The sequence below is a fragment of the Dipodomys spectabilis genome, unplaced genomic scaffold (genome assembly GCF_019054845.1).
Source record: "Dipodomys spectabilis isolate Male_0828 unplaced genomic scaffold, ASM1905484v1 ptg000062l, whole genome shotgun sequence".
Taxonomy (NCBI): Eukaryota; Metazoa; Chordata; class Mammalia; order Rodentia; family Heteromyidae; genus Dipodomys; species Dipodomys spectabilis.
The window spans coordinates 2,092,775-2,115,580 of record NW_024870739.1 but is presented as its reverse complement, the minus strand read 5'-3'; the positions used below and the strand labels follow the sequence as shown (position 1 = coordinate 2,115,580).

Sequence of the window (22,806 nt, the reverse complement as noted above, 5' to 3'; positions counted from 1 at the left end):
TGCATCTCAGAAGGATGTTGCCTTCTGTAAGGGAATGAACACACCCGGTTTCAATCCACCCTCTTTCCTAAAGCTGTCTCCAGGAAGTCTTCCTGGATTATACTCACTTTGATCAGGGTAGGCTGGGGATAGGACAGCACTCCCAGTCCTCCTGTGAAAACACAGGTCCTGTGGAATTGCCTGCCACAGTGGCAGATCCCTACAGGCCCAGTGTGAGTCCCTTTCAGCCCTGTAGTACTGGCTGCAGCATCACTGCTTGAGCAAGGGTGACCCAGCCCAGGGAGGTCCCAACTCCACCATATGGCCCTGTGCCTGATTCCCCTGTGCAGCATCACAGGCCCTCATGATGTGACCTGTATTTGCGAGTGCCCTACCAGTGCTAGACAAGACAGAATGGGACACAGAATGTGAGGACATGGCTAGACACCCCTGCCCACTGCTGGCTGGGGCCACATCTCCCACCCCCCACCCGACTACTGGACATAGCGGGGAACATAGGAGGCTGGTTGTGCTTGGATATGTTAAGGTGCTTGTTGGGAGATCATACCCAGCAAGGCAAAGGCTCGTCAAGGTCAGAGAGAGAGGCCGGGCAACTGGAGACTTCCCAATCAGAGCCAGGGCCTTACCAGATCCTATGAGGTTCCGGGCTTGGGGAGGGTGCAGAGTCAGGGGTTAGCACCCTGGACAAGTTGCCAGTTCCAGGGCTTGAATGCAGGGCCTCATGCTCTGGCTCAGCTTGCTTGCTCTTGGCTGAAGCTGTACCACTTGAGCCATGCCTCCAGCCTGGCTTTTAGTGTGTGTGTGTGTGTGTGTGTGTGTGTGTGTGTGTGTGTGGTGTGTGTGTGTGTGTGTGTGTGTGTGTGTGTGTGTGCTCATCCTGGGGCTTGAACTCAGGGCCTGAGCATTGTCCCTAAACTTTTCCTCTCAAGAAGCACTCTACCACTTGAGCCATAGTTTCACTTGGGGCTTTTTTTTTTGGTCAGTCTTAGGTCTTGAACTCTGGGCCTGATTGCTATCCCTGAGCTCTTCAGCTCAAGGCCAGTGCTCTGCCACTTGAGCCACAGAGCCACTTCCGGTTTTCTGGTAGTTAATTGGAGGTCAGAGTCTCAGGGACTTTCTTGTCCAGGCTGGCTTTGAACTGTGTTCCTCAGATCTCAGCCTCCTGAGTAGCTAGGATTACAGGCATGAACCACTAGCTCCTGGCTTCCAGCCTGGCTTTTTACTGGTTATTATTTTGGAGATGGAGTCTTGGGAACTTTTCTGCTCTGGCTAGCTTTGAACCTCCTTCCTCCAGGACTCAGTCTCAAACTGGAAGTCCTCAACATACTTTCTTACCCTGACAGCATTTGTGTGAGAGGTTGGGCCAATTGTCCTTCCTGTTTTGTGGATGAGAAAAGGGCATCCCAGAAGGATTAAACATCTAGTCCTAGTATTCTACATAAAGTGGAAGGCAGAGCTAGAATGAGCAGTTATAGCTCTTTTACTTTTGCTCTCTACCTTCCTAGGAGTTAAACTATCTGATAAATAGAAGCTTAACTTTAGCCCTAGCTGACCTTGACCTCACCCACTTTGGGTCTCACTTTTTGAATCTGTAAATGGGAAAGAAGAAGAAGAGCTTGGGGGCAGAAGGGAGGGAAGGGACAAAGTTAGGCTATGCTGTAAGTTCTTTGTAGCTCTGCTCTATTTTGTATTTCCTGGGCTCTCCCTCTGAGGCCTTTCCTGGCCTCTAGGGTCTTCCATAACATGGATGGGGTGGGGTAGAGGGGTTAGGAGCAGGGGGTCAGTGGAGAGCTGAGGACTTAAATGTGGTCAGCCCATTCCTTCCAGGGCTCCTGGGCTTCAGCTTATCCCCCAGATCTTCAGCTAGGAGCTGGCCAGTGCCCCCAGTGGAAGGGTTGAGGGTGGGAGTGGGGAGGAGAGCATGCATAATACATGAGCTGGGAAATCAAATGCGATCTGCGCTCCCCACCCACTCCCTCAAATCTCTCCATTCCCTCTCTTTTAAAATGCTTGTTTTCTAAAGAGAAAGAAAATGCTAGATTGCACCCCCCCCTCCCCTTTCACAAACTAATAGGAGCCTCAGTGAGTCACTCTGGAGGTAAATGCCACCTCCAGGGTCCTGAATGCCAGCACAGCTGTGCGGTCAGCACCCCATGGGGTCCCATGTGCACCCCAGGAAACCCACACAGCTGTGTGGTCACTGCTTCACAGGGTACTTGTGTGGGGAGGGTGGGCAAGAGGCCTCCTGCTTGTTTTGGCTCTGGATGAGAACTGGGTTTTGGGGGGGGGAGGGGAGAAGCTCAGCTAGCCTGCTTGCTTCCTTAAGGCCTCCCAGGGCTATGTTTGTGCACAGGGCCATGATCAGGGGAGGGGGAGGGGGTGGTCCACCATCAGGGCTGAGTTTGGGGTTAGTGTGGCCTGATGGGATTCTATGACTGGAGTCTAGCACAGTGTGGGTGCATTCAAAGCTCCAGCCCAGAGAGAGGTCAGTCCATGCAACCTGTCGGCAGGAGGAAGCCCCCTCCCCGCTCCCCCCGCCCCCCTCCCCAGCCTGTTTCCTCACAGACCTGGGGCAGGAGAGGCTAGCAAGGAGGTGCTCTACTTCCCAGATGACCTGTTATTCTGGAGGGAGGGGAAGTAGCCGTCTGTTAGCTGGGGATGCCAAACAAGGGTTGAAAGCAAAAATAGAAATGTGCTGGGCTATGTCTGGGAGGGGTGCTGCGTGCTGGTGGATCTGAGAGGCCTCTTCGGAGCCGTCTGCCTCTGACGCTGTTTGCTCGGCTCTTGGTGTTTGCAGAGCACGTCATGTCCTGCACTCCTGCCTTCCTTTGGGACAGACTTGGGTGTGCAGGCTTTGTGACTTGGCGTGCATGGGGGCTCCAGGTTTTGTAGGAGTCTCTTGCTTTAAGATTCTGAGCATCCCTGGCTATCTGCCACTCAGGCACCTTTCCCCTTTTCTCAATTGGCCTAGCCAGGACCCACCTTTCTTGTTTAGAGCTTCCTTTGACTCTGCCCTGAAGCTTCTGGTGGTTCTACTACTCCCCCCCTCCCCCCCTGCTCCCCCTCCCCTCCCATCATGAGGGCAGTCCCAGCCGAGCAACTCAATGTTGGAGTTGTCCCTGGTGGCAAAAGGAGCTATTTCGAGCCTTCCCATTCCGGCCTGGTGTGGGAGTGAGGTGGGGGGGGGGGGGTTGTTTATCCCTTGCTGTTTTTCTGTTTGCTTCTTGAATAGTATAATCTGGGACAGCCCCCATCCAGGGCTCTGCTGAAAACTCCTAGCTCTATAACTTAGTACCAAATGGGGTCTAGAGGCAAAGACTACATTGGGCATTCATGGAGTGGCAGGTGGCCCTTGCTGGGGCCTGGAGTGGTTGAGCTACTCATGCTTGCCGTTGCTGAAGGCTAGTGGCAGCCTTTGATGCTGTCTCACTGGGGTCATAATCTCAGCAAGGACCACAGCATCCTTCCAAGGAAGAGCCTTTGTTTTCAGGCTGCCTGCTGGTCCTGGATCTCCAGCCTTGATTCTCTGACCCTCCCAGGGGGTCCTGCTGTGATGGGAGTGAGTGTCTTCTTCTTTCCTGTCTTCTGGGCTGCCCCAGGTGGTCCTGAGGAGCCTGTAGGTAGCAGAGCCTGGCAGTGGATGGGTAACAGGAGATGTGGGATGCTCCCTTTGGGGGTGTGGGGAGATCCTCCTCTTCTATGGAAAGAGTCCGGTGGGATACAGGGGACATTTGGGCTTTGGGGAGGATTGTTCCAAAGAATTCAGAACTGTTAGGAACTTAATTGGCAGAGCAAATTAAAGTACACTAGATAGCCAAAGCTATTAATCACTAATTATCTCCTAAATAAGGTAATTAATGGGTATTTAAATGGCATATTTATGAGATACCAGCAGGTCTTCAAAAAGCACATCTTTCCCAAAGCAGCTGCCATGGCTAACTGGGCTCTGACGAGATCCTAAAGTTCTCATCCCTGTACCCCATGCATCCTGACCTGTCTCCCTAGAAAAAGGCAAGATGGCAGTGGGCCTGGAATCTTCTTCCTCCAGGCTTCAATTTCCCCAATTGAAACACGGTGTAAGCTCTTCTTCCCTGACCTCCCTGGGCTGTGTGAATCAAAGGCCATGAAAACCCCTGGCCATATATACAATGCCATACAACATGTGAAAATATCCCTTAAGTTATTTGCTGCTACCCCAAGACTGTGCTGCATACTGTGTTGTAGCTAGGATTGGGCACTGTGACTGGCTGGTCTTGTCACTTGGTCTGTATCTGGGTCCAAACTCTATGTGTAGCTGGGCCTGGGATTGTTCATGGTTTGCTTGGAGATGAGGCTTCAGACTGATCTGTGGCCAGGGATGTAACTCCATTCATTCATGACTGAGCTTGAGATGGAGGCTGTGGTCAAGACCATGTCTGATCTCAGGCAGGACCTGAATTGCTGTCAGGATAATTCTGCATCTTGAAATCTCAGCCTTAGTCCTTGAATGCCTAACTCATAGACTGATGGGCCCTGTTTCCTCTGGAAGTTAGATTCCTTCTGGGGGTACCCTCCAGAGGCTGAGTACCATAGCAGTTGGGCCCTTCCTTTTGGGGTGCCCGGCAGTACCCTGAAGCAGCCCAGCACACAGCTCATCAGTGATACATCTCACATTTTAGGAGATAGTTAGGGCTGTTTCTATAGCAACGAATCCCTAACCAGCACTGGTTTCCTTCGATAATGCCTTTTTTCTGGAAGCAGCTTCTTTGGCCTCTCATCCCTTCCGAGGTAGTCCCTTCAAGGCTAGGCATGGACTGGTTGGCCTTGGGCTGTTTGTTCCCCCACTCACCCTGGCCCCAGAAGGGGGCTTGGAGGCCATGCTCCATGGGATGCTCCTCTGAGAGCAGCTTGCGGAGATCTGCCCTGCACTATATCACTCTGAGCTGAACAAGAGCTTTCTCTACCCATCCCTGAGCCAGGAGAGGCTCTGGGCTCAGAGAAGGCACTTTTCAGGGGTCCACCCAGAGAGAACTGACAGCCTGGAGGACTAGGCAGGGGTGAGCTGGCCGCAAGGGGAGCCGTGACCCCTGCAGAAGTGGCATCAGCCACCTGGGGCAGGGGAGTAAGATGGAAGGTATGAGAAAAGACCTGGGCAGAAAGAAAGGAAAGTGTATCAATGGGTCATGCCTATAATCCTAACTCCTTAGGAGGCTGAGATCCGAGGATCAAGGCAGCCAGGGAAGGAAAGGCTGTGGCACTTGTCTCCAATTAACCAGCAAAAAGTCAGAAGAAGGGATGTGGCTTGAGTGGCAGCGTGTCAACTATGAGTGAAAAAGCCAAGCAAGAGCCAAGGCCTAGAGTCCAAGGCCCGGAACTGGCATAATTCCAAAGAAGGACAAGTTTAGAAGGCCCTGCAGTGACAGTGTTGTAGAAAGTTTAGACTGGTTGGATGGGGAGCAGGTGCTGGCTCAAGTAGCTCAAGATTTGGGGGACGGATAAGTGGCAGTTCCACAGGACTTGGGTGGAGGGGAAGAGAGGAGCCAGATTCCTGAATGTGGTGGTGTGTGTGTGTGTGTGTGTGTGTGTGTGTGTGTGTGTCTTGTGACAGGACTGAGAGGAGAGGGGTCTACCTTCAGAGATATGGAGGAAGTAGAGGAAAGCTCGGTGGCTCACACATATTCATTTAACAAGCCATTGGCAGATTTTCTTCCCGTATTCATTTCCCCCTGCACCGCAACCCTGTGCATTCATTACCCCATTACACAGAGGGCAGAACTGAGGCAACCATCACTGGTGAGCACTCAGGATGAGATTAGAACTGGGCCAGGGGGAGTGGGATCTTGGTTCTAGGAGGGAGGAGGAAGGCCGCTCTGTGGAGGAGGAGAGGCAGGGCACAGGAACACCCAGAGCCTTCTTAAGCCTGTACAACTCCACTCGGCCTTCCAGGAGCACAAATGAGTGGTGAAGTGGCTTCTAAATGCATGTGTAGGCTCCAGACCCCCTTGATGTATGGAGCACTTGCTGCCCGGGGGCATCCCTGAGATCCAATCATTGTGGCCACATTGACTGCCAGCATTGGACCCCCGTGCCCATTAGAGAACATGGGAGATGGTGAGGCCACCTCCCATCCCCAAACCGGTTGACAGCCTCTTCTTTTCTGGGTGGTACTACAATTTGGACTTAGTGCTGGGCATCGTCCTTTGGCTTTTTAATCTCAAGTCTAGCATGCTACCACTTGAACAATGTCTCCACATCTGGCTTTTGGGTGGCTAATTGGACTTTCCTGCTCAGGCTGGCCTTGAACCAAGATCCTCAGATCTGAGCCTCCCAAGTATGATGGCTCATGCCTGGTGTTGGGTTGAAGTGTTCTTGAGGAGAGAAGACCAGGGTTGGTCCAGCATTAATACCAGCACCACTGACCATTACCTCCCCTCAGTGGATTGGTGGGCCCTGTGTACACCTGTCTAGTCTGCAGGCTGCCATCACATTGTCAGACATTTACAGAAAGGGGAGGTGGCAGGAGAGATGGGGAGAATGAGACAGGGCTCAGCTCTTTAGAACTTACAGTTGGCACTGCTGGAGTGATGTGGGGTGTACACTTCATCCTGGTCCCTCTGCAGGATGTGAGCTTGATGAAAGCTCCCCTGGGCAGTTCCAGTGCTCAGCACAGTGCTGGTGCCCGGGCCACTTCCCATGATGCCCAGCAACCCCTTTGCTGTGCTGCCTCCAGCTGGGAGAACTTACTCCCTCAAAGGGAGCAGAACAGGGGCTCCTGCAGCCCTTCCTCTGCCCCAGGACCCTTCTGCCCTGCCCCGGGACCCCCCATAAAGGCTTCAGCACCTCCCCACACAAGGCTGGCCCACACAAATGCATGCTGTCAAGGATAAAAGCCTACATGGGCTGGATGATGTGAGGGTGGTGAGTGGCAGCTCTGGGCTGTCCATCTGCGCCTTTGTTCTTGTGTGAGTGCCACTGTATACAGAAGCCTGTTGCAGATTCCCTGCTATTCAAACTCAGGAACCACCTAGATTTCACCACACTTGCAGTGAAATCCATCACTTTGTAAACAAACTCTCTCTCTCTCTCTCTCATACTGAGGACCAAACCCAGAGCTCTTCCACTGAGCTAAATTCCCAAACTCACATTATAAAGTCTTGCTTTTTACCATTCCAGATTCAGAAATGGAATAGGCTGATGTAGCTCTCCTTGTCATCTAAGTTCTTACCTCTTAGGAATAGATTAGGATAGCACAGGACATTTGCATATTAATATGGTAAAATAGTACTAACACAGAATCTCTAATAGCTGTGTGCACACACACACATGCCAGTCCTGGGGCTTAAACTCAGGTGTGGGCACTGTCCCTGAGCTTTTTCACTCAAGGTTGGTGCTCTACCACTTGAGCCATAGCTCCACTTCTGGCTTTTTGGTGATTGATTAGTTGGAGATAAGAGTCTCACAGGCTTTCCTACCTAGGCTAGCTTTGAACCTTCATTCTCAGAGATCAGCCTCCATGGTTAGCTAAGATTACAGGCATGAACTACCAGTACCTGGCATGATTATATTTTTGAATCACAGACATCTTCACATATATTTATGCCTAGTATTTTGTGTGTGTGTGTGTGTGTGTGTGTGTGTGTGTGTGTGTGCTGTGTAAATAGCATAGCTTAGTAATTTTTAAGTTCAGATTGCTCACCACCAGTGTGTGGCATTTGCCACTGCCCCCAGTGCATAGACCCTGAGCTCTGGGGTTCTGCAGGCTGTGCATGTGCCACAGCTTGACATAGCTTGCACTTCCTCCACATACATTTGGAAACGGCCCCTTAGCTGGGGTAGAGACAGGTTATGGTGCATTATTGGCCCCTTTTGAGGTAAATTCAGGGTTCTAGGGTTGAGAATTATTGAACCTGACCATCCCCTGGTGGGGAGATCAGGACCTTTGTAGGACCCTCTTGTGGATGTTGGAGAGACCCAGTTTTGTACCTCAAGGGGCTTGACTCCATGTTGTTGTTCTCTGTGGCTTCTGCCTTTTGTTTGTTTGTTTTTTGCGAGGGGTGGGTTGAACTCAGGGCTTTGTGATTGCCAGGTCAGTGCTCTACCACTTGAGACACTCCACCAACCTACTTCTGCCCTTCCTGTATCTTAAAATACGTTCTTCCTTGGTTCTGGATTGTGGGACACAAGCTCTGTGTGTGTGTGTGTGTGTGTGTGTGTGTGTGTGTGTGTGTGTGTGTGTGTATTTGCGGTGGGCAGGGCAGAAGCGATAGCCAGAAGGGCCATGTCCCCTGGGATGGCTTTTCCCTCCAGGGCTGTTTTTGCGTAGGCATGCTGGCTTGGGACAGGGAGAAGCACCTGTGTCAGGCAGGCTGATGGGCACTGTGAGCTGGGCTGTGGTACATTCTCCATGGACTGCATCATGAACTATGCCCAGGGTAGGGTGCAGTGTGTGTGTGTGTGGGGGGGGGGTCAGACTCTATCTCCCACTTGCTGATAGACACCTATAGTGTGCCATAATGGATGTCTCAAATATTAGAGTTGAACATTTTCATAAGGAAGTCTTGGGTTTCTTATTGTACAGATGGGGAAACTGAGATAGTGACAGTGCTGATATAAGAACCCAGGCAAGAGACAGGGAATATGTGCCTGGCAACAGAGGCCTCTGTCCCAGGGAAGAGGCCCCCTGTGTGCAATGTGCTTTTCCGGTTTCCAGTGAAGATGCAATCGATTGCAAGATGCACTCTTACTGTATTTCCACTGAGAAAGAACCAGCAGTGCCCAGGGAATCATCACCTGGCCCCAGTGACCCAATCTCAAAGGTGTTAGCAGGAAAACAGGTGCATCTCACCTAAAATAAGAAAATAAGGAAAAATATAATAAAACAAGAAAAATTGTTACATAAAATTACATATGTGGGGTGAAAACTAAGTTTTACTGCCTCCTATTACAAAATTCTATTCTCTACGGACAATTTTTTTTTTTTTTTTGCCAGTCTTGGGACCTGGGCACTGTCCCTGAGCTTCTTTTGCTCAAGTCTAGCACTCTACCACTTGAACCACAGTGCCAATTCTGGCTTTTTTTCTTTATGTGGTACTGAGGTATCGAACCCAGGGCTTCATGCATGCTAGGCAAGCAATCTACCACTAAGCCACATTCCCAGCCCTCTATGAACAATCTTTATTGGCCATTTGGTATGCAGTTTCCTAGATGTGTGTGTGTATGTGTTTGTGCATGTGCACATGTGTGTGCGTGCCAGAATTGGGGCTTAAACTCAGGGCCTGTGTGCTGTCCCCTAGCTTTTTAACTCAACGCTGGTGCTCTACCATTTGAGCCACAGCTCTGCTCCTAGCTTTTTGGTGGTTAATTGGAGATTGAATCTCCAGTTCTTTCCTGCCCAGACTGACTTTGAATTGTGATTTTCAGACTCAGCCTCCTGAGAAGCTAGGATTATAGGTGTGAGCCATTGCTGCTTGGTTCTCCCCCAGATATTCCAATATTTTTTTGTGAATCTATTTATATAATAATTATTTTGCAAAACTTATTCTATGCTGAGTATTGTTTGAGCATTCTTGTGCATTTTCTTTAATCCTTGCAATGAACTGTGAGACAGATGTGGGGATGCTATATGAGGAAACTGAGGCACAGAGGTGAAGCAACTCACTGGATGCCACGGAGCTTCTGAGAGGCAAGGTCTGAGTTTGAATCTAGGTTTATTAAGCTGCAGAGCCTGAGCTCTTTGTCAATATGCTGCACATATCCCTCACTCTCCAGATATAAATATATTTTTAAGAAATGGGTCAAGAGCTAGGCACTGTAACTCATGCCTGTAATCCTAGCTATTCAGGAGGTTGAGATCTGGAGAATCGTAGTCATAGTTCTAGTCTGGGAAGGCTAACTTTGAAAAGTCTACTAGACTTCATCTACAAAATAATCAGCAAAGAGCTAGCCTGAAAGTGCAGTTCAAGTATCAGAGTGTCAGCCAAACAAGCAAATGTAGTAAGTCTAAGACCTTACCTCAGTACTGATGAAAGAAAGAGAGAAAGAAAGAAGGAAAGAAAGAAAGAAAGAAAGAAAGAAAGAAAGAAAGAAAGAAAGAGAGAAACAGAGAGAGAGAAAACCCCCTGAGATCAAGCCTAGACATGGTACAGCACAGTTGTAATCCCAGTAATCCCAATTAATAAGGGATTAGAGATTAGGAAGATTGAGATTTGAGGGCAGCTCAAACAAAAAATTTGGCCAGGGGCTGGGAAGGTGGCTCAGTGGTAGAGTGCTTGCCTTGCATGCATGAGGCCCTGGGTTCGATTCCTCAGCACCACACAAGCAGAAAAAGCCAGAACTGGTGCTGTGGCTAGCCTTGAGCTGAAGAGCTGATGGACAGCCCAGGCCCAGAGTTCAAGCCCTATGGCTGACAAAAAAAAAAAGGCCAGACCTCATCTCAAACAATAAGCCAGAGGGCAGTAGTATATGCCTGTAATTCCAGCTACATGAGAGGCATAGTTAGGAGGATCCTGGTTCAACTAAATGCTAGATGAAAAATGAGACCTTATCTGGAAAGGACTAAAGCAAAAGGAATGGGAGCATGGCTCAAGTGATAGAGTATCTGCTTGGCAAGTGTATGTCCTTGAGTTAAACCCTGGTGCTGCCTCGCCTGCCCTTGAAAAAAATTAAGATCAAAAGAGGGTGGAGCGTAGTGACTCATGTCTTTAGACTCAGCCACTCAGGCTTATAGTTCAAAGCCAACCCCTGCAAAAAAATTAGCAAGACTAAATCTCAACAAATAGCTGTGTATGGTGGCATGCCTCTGTAATCCCAGTTGTGTGGAAGATACGCTTCTCTCTTCCCACCGTTCCCCTACCAGATATACATTCATGTATTCTTCCTCCTCCTCCTCCTCCTCCTCTTCCTCTTCTTCTTCTTCTTCTTCTTCTTCTTCTTCTTCTTCTTCTTCTTCTTCTTCTTCTTCTTCTTCTTCCTCCTCCTCCTCCTCCTCCTCCTCCTCCTCCTCCTCCTCCTCTTCTTCTTCTTCATCATGATCAATTTAGGTCAATATTCCACAGATGATTGAGGATATGCAATATTTGGCTTGTGGAGCTTTGCTTACCTCACTCAGCATGATGATCTCCAGATCTACCCATTTTCCTGAAGAAGACATCATTTTATTCTTTTTCTTTGTGGCTTAATACACAGCACATTTTCTTTATCCACTGATCCATTGTTAGGGACTTGGCTGGTCCCACAGAGTGGCTGTTGTGAATCGTGCTGTGGTGTATATATACGAGTGTGTTGGTATCCCTATTGTGTGCTGACCGATTCCTTCAAGTCTATGGCCAGGCTTGGTGTAACTCTCTGGCAGTGAGTCTACTTTTAGTTTTTTGAGGCACTTCCACACTGATTTCCATTAGTGGGATGCTAATTTGCATCACAATAACAGAGTATATGGATCCCACACAAAAAGTCCCCTTTCCATGTCCTCTCCAGCATTTGTTTCCTTTTTCTTTTCTTTTCTTTAAAGATATATTTAGTGAATTTACTCAAATAGAAGCAGTTTAAAGGACACAGAAATGAGAAGTATTAGAAATATAGGTAAAAAAAGCAGATATAAATTAGACAGCTCCTGACATTTCCAGTTCAACATTCAGAGATATAAATATTCACCTTTTTCTTTATAGAGAGATAAATATATATGTGATAGGAAAATTCTAAAAAAATCAGAAATGCTAAAAATATACTCTCAAGTATAAAAATGGTGTGGAATATGTTTCACAGAACAACACTACATAAACCCCTGATTTAATTCTATGATTTTCATCATGCCAGAAGCATGATTGGTTTTAATTTTTTAAAAAAGATATTGGTATTCTATTATATTGGCTTATTAATAATTAAGGCATTTTTTGTACACAGTATCAGTGTGGACAAAATTTTTTTTTTTTTTTTTTCATTTTTTTTTTTTTTTTTTTTACATTTTATTTTATTGTAAAGATACTGTACAGAAGAGTTACAGTTACATGAGTAAGGCAATGAGTACGTTTCTTGTCATGCAAGCATTGTTACCCCTCGTTGTTCTCCCACTATCCCATCCTTCCCCCACCTTCCTCATTCATCCCCCCACCCTGGTTATTCTTTTTTTTTTTTTTTTTTTTTTTTTTTTTTTGGGGAGAAAACAGTTATATTTAGTAGTGACCAAATAGTTACAATGAATTGCTCTTATTTAAAAAAAAATTTTTTTTTGTACCAGTCCTGGGCCTGGTTGCTATTTCTGAGCTTTTTTTGCTCAGCGCTAACACTCTACCACTTTTTGGTTTATTTTTTTTTTTTTTTTTTTTTTTTTTTTGTTTTTTTTTGTTTTTTAACATTGTTACCCCCTCCATTGTTTTCCCCCTACCATCCCCTCCCTCCCTCCCTTCCCCGAGGTTCTTTTTTTTTTTTTTTTTTTTTGATTGTGATTAAATGATTACATAATTTCAAAGTCACAAGTTCATTCTAACTTCCCTGGAGCAAATTGTCTACCACAGTCTGTAATATATAACAGTGTTCACATGTTATATACCATATTTGTGATCAGCAGCATGAGGATATTTAGTAGTGGTTCAACCAGATGAGCGGGAGTTCTTTGTTTCTTAAGTCCTGTTAGTTTTGTCGTATCACTAACCTTTTGGATTTAGCATCCACTTATGAGGGAGACCATGTACCGTTTGTCTCTTCGTTCTTGGCTTACCTCGCTCAACATGATTCCTTCTAGCTCCATCCATTTCCCTGCAAATGCCATTATTTTGTCATTTCTAATGGCTGCATAATATTCCATTGTGTATAGATACCACAATTTTTGGATCCATTCATCTGTGGTGGGGCACCTAGGTTGTTTCCATATCCTAGCTATTGCGAACAGTGCTGCAATAAACATGGAGGTGCACGTGTCCTTGTATATTGGTTCCTGTTGTTCAGGGTAGATGCCTAGAAGTGGTATGACTGGGTCGTAAGGGAGGTCAATCTTTAGCTTTCTAAGGACCCTCCAGACTGCTTTCCAAAGTGGTTGTATAAGTGTACATTCCCACCAGCAGTGTAATAGGGTTCCTCTTTCTCCACATCCCCTCCAGCATTTGTCGTTGGCTGATTTGTGGATGTGGGACATTCTGACTGGGGTAAGGTGGTATCTCAGGGTTGTCTTTATTTGCATTTCCTTCACCACCAGGGATGATGAACATTTCCTCATGTGTTTCTTTGCCATTTTTATTTCTTCATTTGAGAAGTCCCTCTTTAGTTCCCTTGCCCATTTAGTAATTGGTTTGTTAGGTTTGGGAGGGATTAGTTTCTTGAGTTCCCTGTATATACAGGATGTTAACCCCTTGTCTGATATATTGCTGGTAAATATTTTTTCCCAATTAGTTGGTTGTCTTTCTAGCTTAGTTGCGATAGATTTAGCTGTGCAGAAGCTTTTTATTTTAAGGTAGTCCCATTTGTCGAGTCTCTCTCCAACTTGTTGTGACCCTGGGACTCTGTTCAGGAAGTTCCTTCCTGTGCCTATTAGTTCAAGTGTCTCTCCTACTCTGTCCTGCAGTAGTTTCAGAGATTCAGGTTTAATGTTAAGGTCTTTAATCCATTTTGAGTTGATGTTGGTGCATGGTGATAGGCTGGGGTCCACTTTTAGTTTTCTGCATGTGGCTGCCCAGTTTTCCCAGCACCAGCGGTTGAAGAGGCTGTGTTTCTTCCATTGTATGTCTTTGGCTCCTTTGTCGAATATCAGCTGGCTGTAGGCCTGTGGATTTATATCTGGATCTTCTATTCTGTTCCATTGGTCTTCGGGTCTGTTTTTGTGCCAGTACCATGCTGTCTTTGTGATTATAGCTCTGTAGTAGAGTTTGAAGTTCGGCATGGATAGCCCTCCCATATTGTCTTTCTCCCCTAGAATTGTTTTGGCTATTCTAGGTCTTTTGTTGTTCCATATAAATTTTTGGACTGTTTTCTGTATTTCAGTGATGTACGTCATTGGGATTTTAATAGGAATTGCATTGAATTTGTATATTAATTTTGGAAGTATCACCATCTTTACTATATTAAGTCGGCCTATCCAGGAGCATGGGAGGTCTTTCCATTTCCTAGTGTCTTCTGCAATTTCTTTCTTTAACTTTTTATAGTTCTCATTAAATAGTTCTTTTACATCTTTGGTTAGGTTAATTCCTAAATATTTTATTTTTTGGGAGGTTATTGTGAATGGGGTTGCTCCCTTTATTTCCCTCTCTTCCTGTGCATTATCAGTGTATAGGAAGGCAACTGATTTTTGTGGGTTTATTTTGTATCCTGCTATTTTGCCGAAGTGACTTATGATTTCTAAAAGTTTGGGGATGGAGTTTTTGGGATCGTGGAGGTATAGTATCATGTCGTCTGCAAAAAGGGATAGTTTCACTTCTTCTTTCCCTATGCGGATCCCTTTAATGTCTTTTTCTTGCCTTATTGCCCTGGCTAAGGGTTCTAGGACTATGTTGAAGAGGAGTGGAGACAGTGGACATCCTTGCCTTGTTCCTGTTTTTAGGAGGATTGGTTGTAGCTTTTCCCCATTAAGTATAATATTGGCTATTGGTCTGTCATAAATGGCTTTTATTGTTTTTAGAAATGTTCCTTCTATTCCTATTTTCTCCAGAGCTTTTAGCATGAATGAATGTTGAATTTTATCAAAGGCCTTTTCTGCATCTGTGGCGATAATCATGTGATTCTTGACCTTGGCTCTGTTGATATGCTGGATTACATTTATTGACTTACGTATGTTAAACCATCCCTGTGTCTCTGGGATGAAGCCTACCTGATCATAGTGTATTATTTTTTTTATGTGTTTCTGGATTCTGTTAGCTAGAATCTTGTTAAGGATCTTTGCATCTGTGTTCATCAAGGAGATTGGCCTGTAATTCTCCTTTTTGGTTGGGTCTTTGCCTGGTTTGGGGATGAGTGTGATATTGGCTTCGTAGAATGAGTTTGGGATAGCTCCCTCCTTCTCTGTTTCTCTGAAGAGCTTGAGGAGTATGGGTATTAGTTCTTCTTTAAAGGTCTTATAGAATTCTGCTGTGAATCCATCTGGTCCTGGGCTTTTTTTTGTTGGAAGACTTTTGATAGCTTCCTGTATCTCATTATAGGATATTGGCTTATTTAATTGGTTAACTTCTTCTTTGCTCAGTTTGGGTAACTTGTATTTCTCTAAAAATGCATCCATTTCCGCCAGATTTTCTTCCTTTAGAGAGTATAGCTTTTGAAAGTAGTCTGTTAGAATTGTTTGGATATCTTGGGTACGTGTTGTGATGTTTCCCGTGGCATCCCTAATCCTATTAATATGGGTTTCCTCTCTTCTTTTTTTAATTAATCTTGCCAACGGGCCATCAATTTTGTTTATTTTTTCAAAGAACCAGCTTTTTGTTTGGTTTATTTTGGTTATGGTTTTCTGATTTTCTAATTGGTTAATCTCTGCTCTCAATTTGGTTATCTGGTTTCGTCTAGTAGCTTTAGGTCCCATTTTTTCTTGTTTTTCTAGCTGTTTTAGTTGCAACATGAGATTATTTACTTGGTCTGTCTCCATTCTCTTGATGTGGGCACTGAGGGCAATAAATTTGCCCCTCAGGACTGCTTTTGCTGTGTCCCACAAGTTTCTTTGTGAGGTGTTTTCATTTTCATTGAGTTCTAGGAAATGCTTTATTTCTTCTCTGATCTCTTCTGTTACCCAGGCCTTGTTAAGGAGTGTGCTGTTCAATTTCCATGTATTAGAGAAATTTCTGCGGTATGCTTTGTTATTGAGAGCTAGCTTGATTCCACTGTGGTCAGATAGGATACAGGGGATTATGTCGATCCCTTTGTATTTGCTTAAGTTCCTTGAATGAACTATGATATGGTCTATTTTGGAGAAAGTTCCATGAGCTGCTGAGAAGAATGTGTACTGTGTTGTTTTAGGGTGAAATACTCGGTAGATGTCAGTTAATTCCGCTTGAAGTATGGCCTCACTTAATTCGGTAGCTTCTTTGCCAATCCTCTGGTTGGTAGACCTGTCCTTTGGTGAGAGTGGCGTGTTAAAGTCTCCTAGTATTATCGTATTGGGATCTATTTTATTCTGTAAGTTTGAGAGCATTTGTTTAACATATCTGGGTGCACCGATATTTGGGGCATATAAGTTGATGATGGTTATATCCTCCTCTTGGATTGTTCCCTTTATTAATATGTAATGTCCGTCCTTGTCTTTCTGTACTGATTTTAATGAAAAGTTTATTTTGTCAGATATCAGGATAGCTACACCTGCTTTCTTATTGGGGGAATTTGATTGGTAGATCCTTTTCCACCCCTTCACTCTGAGTTTGTTTGTATGTTTGGCTGAGAGGTGGGTCTCCTGAAGGCAACAGATGGATGGGTCTTGTTTTCTGATCCAGTCCTCAGTTCGTTTTCTTTTAATTGGCGAATTCAGCCCATTTATATTAAGAGAAAGTATAGAGAGATGCATTGTTGTCCCTGCCATTCCGTTTTCCTAAGTTTTTCTTCTTTCCTTTCCTCCTGTGCTTGCTCAGTTAGACTTTGAGTAATGCCTGTTTGGGGCAGGTCCCAGTTCCTGGTTGCTTTCTTCAGGTTGTGTCCCCCCTCTTAGAATTCTTTGTAATGCTGGCTTAATGTTTATGTATTCATTTAGTTTTTCTTTGCTATTAAAAGTTTTCAGTTCTCCATCGAATGTGAATGCTAGCTTTGCCGGGTATATCAGTCTGGGTTGGCAGTTATTGGCTCTCAGGGCTCGTATGGTGCTTTCCCAGGCTTTTCTTGCATTCATTGTTTGTGTGGAGAGATCTGCAGTGATTCTAATTTTTTTCCCGTTGTAGTATAGCTCCTTCTTCATTTTTGCTGCATGCAGGATTGTTTCCTTATTATTCAGATCCATCATTGTTACTATTATGTGCCTAGAAGTGTTTCTCCTGGGATCTTGCTTGTTGGGTGTTCGATAAGCTTTTGTGATGTAGTTAAGATGGTCGTTTTTGAGGTGGGGAAAATTTTCATTGACTATCTTGTTAAATAGGTGTTGCATTCCCTTGCTCTGGAATTCCTCACCTTCGTCCACTCCGATTATGCGAAGGTTAAATTTTTTAGCATTATCTGCTTGCTCTTGAATTTCCCTTTGGTTTAATTTGAGTGATTTTTCCATATCTGTCACTTTTTGGTCCAGTTGGTGTATTCTGTCTTCTGTATCTGACACTCTACCTTCCATTTCATTCACTCTGTTGACCGTGGCTTCTATTGTGGTTTGCATGGTGGAAATGGATCCCTTTATGGATTCAATGTTGGTTCTCAGAGTACTGATCTCACCTCTCAATGAGGTGATATCAGTATGCATTACCTCTAATTTGGCGTTTATCTCACTTCTTACTGAGGTTTGTGCAGCTTCTATTTTTGCATCCAATTTTTGTTTGATATCCTGTATATCTTTTGATAGTTCATCCTTGTGCTCTTTCAATTTCTGATCCATTTCTCGCTTTATTTCTTGAGTCATTGCCTCCAGCAACCCTTGGATGTAGTTTTTGTCTTCCATTCCTGCTTTGCTCCCACTGGGGCTCTCCCCTGCGTGGCTGCTGGCTTTTGAGGTGAGCTTGCTGTCCTGGGTAGTGGTAAACCTTGTGATTTTTCTCTGTGATTTTCGCATGGGGGTTCAGGAGACTGCTCTTCAATCTTGTTTTGGTGTGTCTGTCTTTGCTTGGTTGCTGATTCTCTATTGGTAGAGAGAGTCTGTGTCTGATCTGGATTCTGTTGGGAGCCTATTTCCAGCTGCTATTCACTTAGGATTCTCAGCTCTCTGCTGTAGCAATTCCCGCCTTTGGAAGGGTTGAGCAGCCTAGACTGCTTGTGTTTGCTCCTGCGGGTGCTCTTGGGAAGATCAGATGCTCTGGATGCACTCTCCCAAATACTGGAGTCTGCTATGGGCTCCTGATGTGTTTTTGTTTGTTTGTTTTGGGCTGGTTGTGGGCTTGAACTCTAGGTTTGGGTGCTGTCCCTCAGCTCTTCAGCTCAGGGCTGGCACCCTACCATTTGAGCCACAGCCCCACTTCTGACCCTTTTTGCTTTGTTCAGGCGCCGGTCCCCTGGCCTGGTTCCGGCCCCAGCCTGGAGCGCGCTCGTTAGGCCTGTGCTAATGTGTATACCACCTTGGTTATGCAGCCTGGAGGACACAGTTCAAATTTCTTCTACTGTTGGTAGTCTTGACCCAGGGGCACTGTTCCTGGCTTGAGCATTTAAGCTCCCTTCCCGGGGCGCTCTTGCTCTGGCCTGGCCAGCAGAGTGTGCTCCACCGGCTGGTGGGGCTCTCGAACAGTTCCCAGTTTTAGTGGGTCCTGTGGTCCGGGTGTTGGGGTAGGGAGTCTAGGTCAGGGTCTGGGGATTCCCTCCAGCTCTGGTCTCCCTTGATGGATTCCCTGTCCCCTGATGGGTACTCACCCTGTAGGTCGTCAGTTGTTGTTGCAGTCCGTCAGTTGTTGTTGCAGTCCGAGTTCAGTTGGGGTGGTTGCGGGCTGGGTTGGGCGGCCCCCCGCCGGGTCGTTGCGATCGCGATTGGGCGGGTGGTCTGCGGACAGGTCCCTTTGTGGCGCTGCTGGTGCCGGGCGGCTTTGGCGGGATGGAGCCTCTCCGCTCCGGTGGAGAGTGATGGGTGGGGTGGGATCCTCCTGGAGACTCCCGGCTGGTAGGTTTCTCTGTTCCTGGCGATCCGCTGTTCTGCAATCCGGTACCTGGTGATCTGCAAGCAGCCCCCTGTGTCTCTGTGGCTCCGGCAGCCCCCGCCGGGCCGGCTGGCCGGCGGCTTGGCGCACTGCCGCGCGGCCAGTAAAGGTTGGGGGAGGGGTCTTCGCTCTTCTCTGTTCTGAAATTCTTCTTTTCCTCTCTTTCTTTTTTTGTTATTTTCCACCTCTGGTTTTTCTCTGAGTGTTCGTCTTTTTGTTGTTGTCGGTCTCTTGGGGAGATTAAAGGTTGGAACTCGAACTCTCTTTTTGGTTGGAGAGAGCTGTGGCGTTTCCCTACTGCCCCGTCGCCATCTTGAGAACTCCTCCTGGACAAAATTTTTTAAATATTATTACTTACTATGGTGTTTCAAACTTTCAAAGTCTTTTCAACATCAGAAAATAGCTGCATCTGGGCTGGGAAGGTGGCTCAGTGGTAGAGCGCTTGCCTTGCATGCTCAAGGCCCTGGGTTCGATTCCTCAGCACCACATAAGCAAAAAGAAAAAAGCCAGAAGTGGCGCTGTGGCTCAAGTGGTAGAGCACTAGCCTTGAGCTGAAGAGCTGAGGGACAGTGCCCAGGCCCAGAGTTCAGAACCCACGACCGGACCCAAAAAAAAAAAAAAAAAAAGAAAATAGCTGCATCTATTACTGTTACTTATAAAACACAAAAGATAATGACTGGTCTTTGTAGTTCTAGTAATGAGTCCTCTCTTATTTCCTTATATAGTATAAACGATCTTCCTTTGCAGGATTCAGTAAGACCAGTAGTTCTTAAACAAGGTTACCAAATAACCAAGCATCCCAAAGCAGCAGGTAAACAATCTTCACAGTGCATTTCCACCTCACTGAAGTTGGAGCTGCTCCTTTTGGATATTTTCCCACTTCAATGTGAAGTTGATTGCTATGTTTCAGTGGTTTCATGATGCAGCTTTTGAAAGAAAAATGATTTTAATTTTTAACATACAGTTCCAGTTCTCAGAAGAGACCTATGTGGGGAAATCATATAGTCCAACGATGTTTATAATAACCAGATGCTTCTCAGTAGATAAAATGTCTCAATGCAACTGTAATAAATAAGCACCTACATCCTTAGTTATATTACCAGTATATCCTGGAACCAAGTAAGATGGTTTTCCTGTTCCCACAATCCACTTAGTTGTTGTTTTAAAGTCTTAATATTTCCATCATTTGTAACTTCTGTTGTGGATGACAGTTATAACTACCACCTTTTTATTACTGCTTGAAGCCAGTTTAGACCAACTATTGTATACTCTTCAAATTTGCTCTTAAGTAATGACTTCACTAGAGGCAACAAGTCTACACAGCAGCCAAGAGAAATGTACTGCATTCCTTCCTGCAAACTATTGGTGAGCACAGGGAGGCAATCTGCCACACCTCCAAGATCTATCCTCACTAAATAAGCTATAAGTTTACTTATACTTCTCTTTCTCCAGAACATTAATGCTCTATTCGACCTTAAATTCCTGCTGAATAAAAGTTGAGCCATTTTTTCATGATCCTGAGGAACCTCAGAAAAAAACTCACTAAATTTTGATGATGGGCTTTCTGTTTGTGAAGAACCAGTTTCTCTGGAGTTAACCAAGTATCAACTATGGTCAACTATCATGGTGTAACTCTTCAGGCAGATGGCCTGCATATGCCAGTTCATTTTCTTTATTTGCCATGTCACAGCCCCAGCTTCTCGGGGACTGTCTTTTTCTGTAACAAGGATTTGGGAATGGATGATAAACTTTCTTTCTGTGATAGATCACCTTATGTTTATCTGGACTTTTCATAGCTTGTCCCACTGTTCTATTTATGTAAGCAGATTTCTTAGCCTCCTTCATGTTCTTTTTTTTTTTTTTTTGGGTCTGGTCGTGGACCTGAACTCTGGGCCTGGGCGCTGTCCCTCAGCTCTTCAGCTCAAGGCTAGCCCTCTACCACTTGAGCCACAGCGCCACTTCCGGCTTTTTTCTTTTTGCTTATGTGGTGCTGAGGAATCGAACCCAGGGCCTTGAGCATGCAAGGCAAGCGCTCTACCACTGAGCCACCTTCCCAGCCCCTCCTTCATGTTCTTATTAGTGAAACTGGGGTTCCTTTTTTTAGGAAGATCAATGGGATGGTCCTCAATATTACAAAAATTTCATTTTTTAACATTGTGGATTTCAGATGCCATAATCTCTTAAATACTGGAGCCTCCTGGTGCTGTGACAGCCTACTCCAGCCCAGTGCTAGGCAGCCTGGAGCAGCCCTGAGATCCTGGCCTGGCCTATTCGCAGCCATTCAAAACGTTTGTTTTCTTGACGATCAATTGCCACTCTGACCGGGGTGAGATGGAATCTCCATGTTGTTTTGATTTACATTTCCCTAATGGCTAAGAATGTTGAATACTTAGCCATTTGTACTTCTCAGAATTGTCCAATTCATTTGCTCATTTATTAATGAGGTTGTTTGTTCTTTTGGTGTTTAAGTTTCTGAGATCTTCTTATGTTCTGGATGTTAATCTTTTGTGTGACGATTAGCTTGCAAAGACTTCCTCCCATTCCATAGGTAGCCTCCTGACTCTGGAAAGTGTTTCCTTTGCTGTGCAAAATCTTTATCCTTCAAGGCACTCTCATTTATCAATTCTTGCCCTAAATTTCTGGGCAGTTTGAATCTTAAACAGAAAGGTGCTCCCTAGGTTTATATCTACAAGGGTTCTCTCTATATTTTCCTGCAGCAATTTCAAAGCTTCTGGTGTTACATTGAGATTGTTGATCCATTTCTATATTGCTTTTTATACAAGGTGAGGGACAGGATGGAGTTTCAGTTTTCTACATGTGGATATCCATTTTTCACAGCAGCATTTGTTGAAAAGATTGTCTTCTCTTCAATGTATATTTTTGGCTCTTTGGTCAAAAATCAGTTGGTGTAACCATGTGGGATTATTTTTGGCTCTTCTATTCTGTTCCACTGATCTACACATCTGCTTTTGTGCCAGAACCATGCTGTTTTTTGTTACAATGATTCTGCAGTATAATTTGAAATTCAGTATCATGATACCTCCAGCATGGTTTCTCTGGCTATTTGAGGTCTTCTGCATTTCTATATGAATTAAGGATTCATTTTTATATTTCTGTGAAAAGTGATATTAGGCTTTTGATGGAAAGTGCATTGACTCTGGATTGCTTTTGGCATGCTAACTATTTTCACAATATAAATTCTGCCAATTCATGAACATGGGAGGTCTTTGTATCTTCTAGTGTCTTCTTTAAGTTCTTTCTTCAATATTTTTATAGTTCTTATTGTAGAGGTCTTTTACTTTCTTAATTAGAATTATTCTTAGTTATTTAATTCATTTTTGAGAATATTATGAATGGAATTGCTTTCCTGATATTTTCCTCAGTCTGTTCATTGTTTATATATGAAAACCTCATTGATTTTGTTTGTTGGCTTTGTATACTGCTACTTTGCCAAAAGAGTCTGTTAGCTCTGGGAGGTTTTGGTGGAGTATCAATGGTCTTTAAGTAGAGATTTCCTATTGCATTCCATTTTATCTTTGTCTTGCCTTATTATTTAGGCTAGGAATTCAAGCATTATGTTTTATTTTATTTTTATTTTTTGTGAACACACTGTACAGAGGGGTTACAATTACATGGGCAGGATAATGCACACATTTCTTATCAAGCATTGCAGCCTCCTCCTTTGTTTACCCTTCACATCCCTTCCCAGCCTCCCCCCTCCAACCCCCAAGCATTATGTTTTTTAAAAGTATAGTGGACAACCTTCTCTTTCTCCTGACTTTAAAGAAATGGTTTCTGTTTTTCCCCATTTAGTATGATTTTAGATATATGCTTCATTATGTTTGTTGATTTGTGCATGTTGAACTATCCTTTCATATCTGGAATGAGAGCAACTTGATCTTGGCATATGATTTTTTTTTGGTATTGATACTCGAGCTTGAACTTAGGGCCTGGGTATGGTCCCTTAGCTTTTTTGCTCAAAGCTGGTGTCCTACCACTTGAGCTATAGCTCCACTTCAAGCTTTTTGTTACTTAATTGGAGATAAGAGTCTCATGGAGTTTTCTGGCCAGGTGGAGTTTGAACCACAATCCTCATTTCTTAGTCTTC

The 22,806-nt window shown here is 45.0% G+C and overlaps 1 protein-coding gene and 1 pseudogene across 1 annotated transcript in view; one reads left to right on the top strand and one right to left on the bottom strand.

Moving 5' to 3' along the window:
• The window catches only part of Pitpnm3 (PITPNM family member 3), a 107,233-nt gene that overhangs the window by 5,094 nt on the left and 79,333 nt on the right, over nt 1-22,806 (top strand). The window lies entirely within an intron of this gene.
• LOC122108621 lies at nt 19,672-20,872 on the bottom strand (annotated as a pseudogene).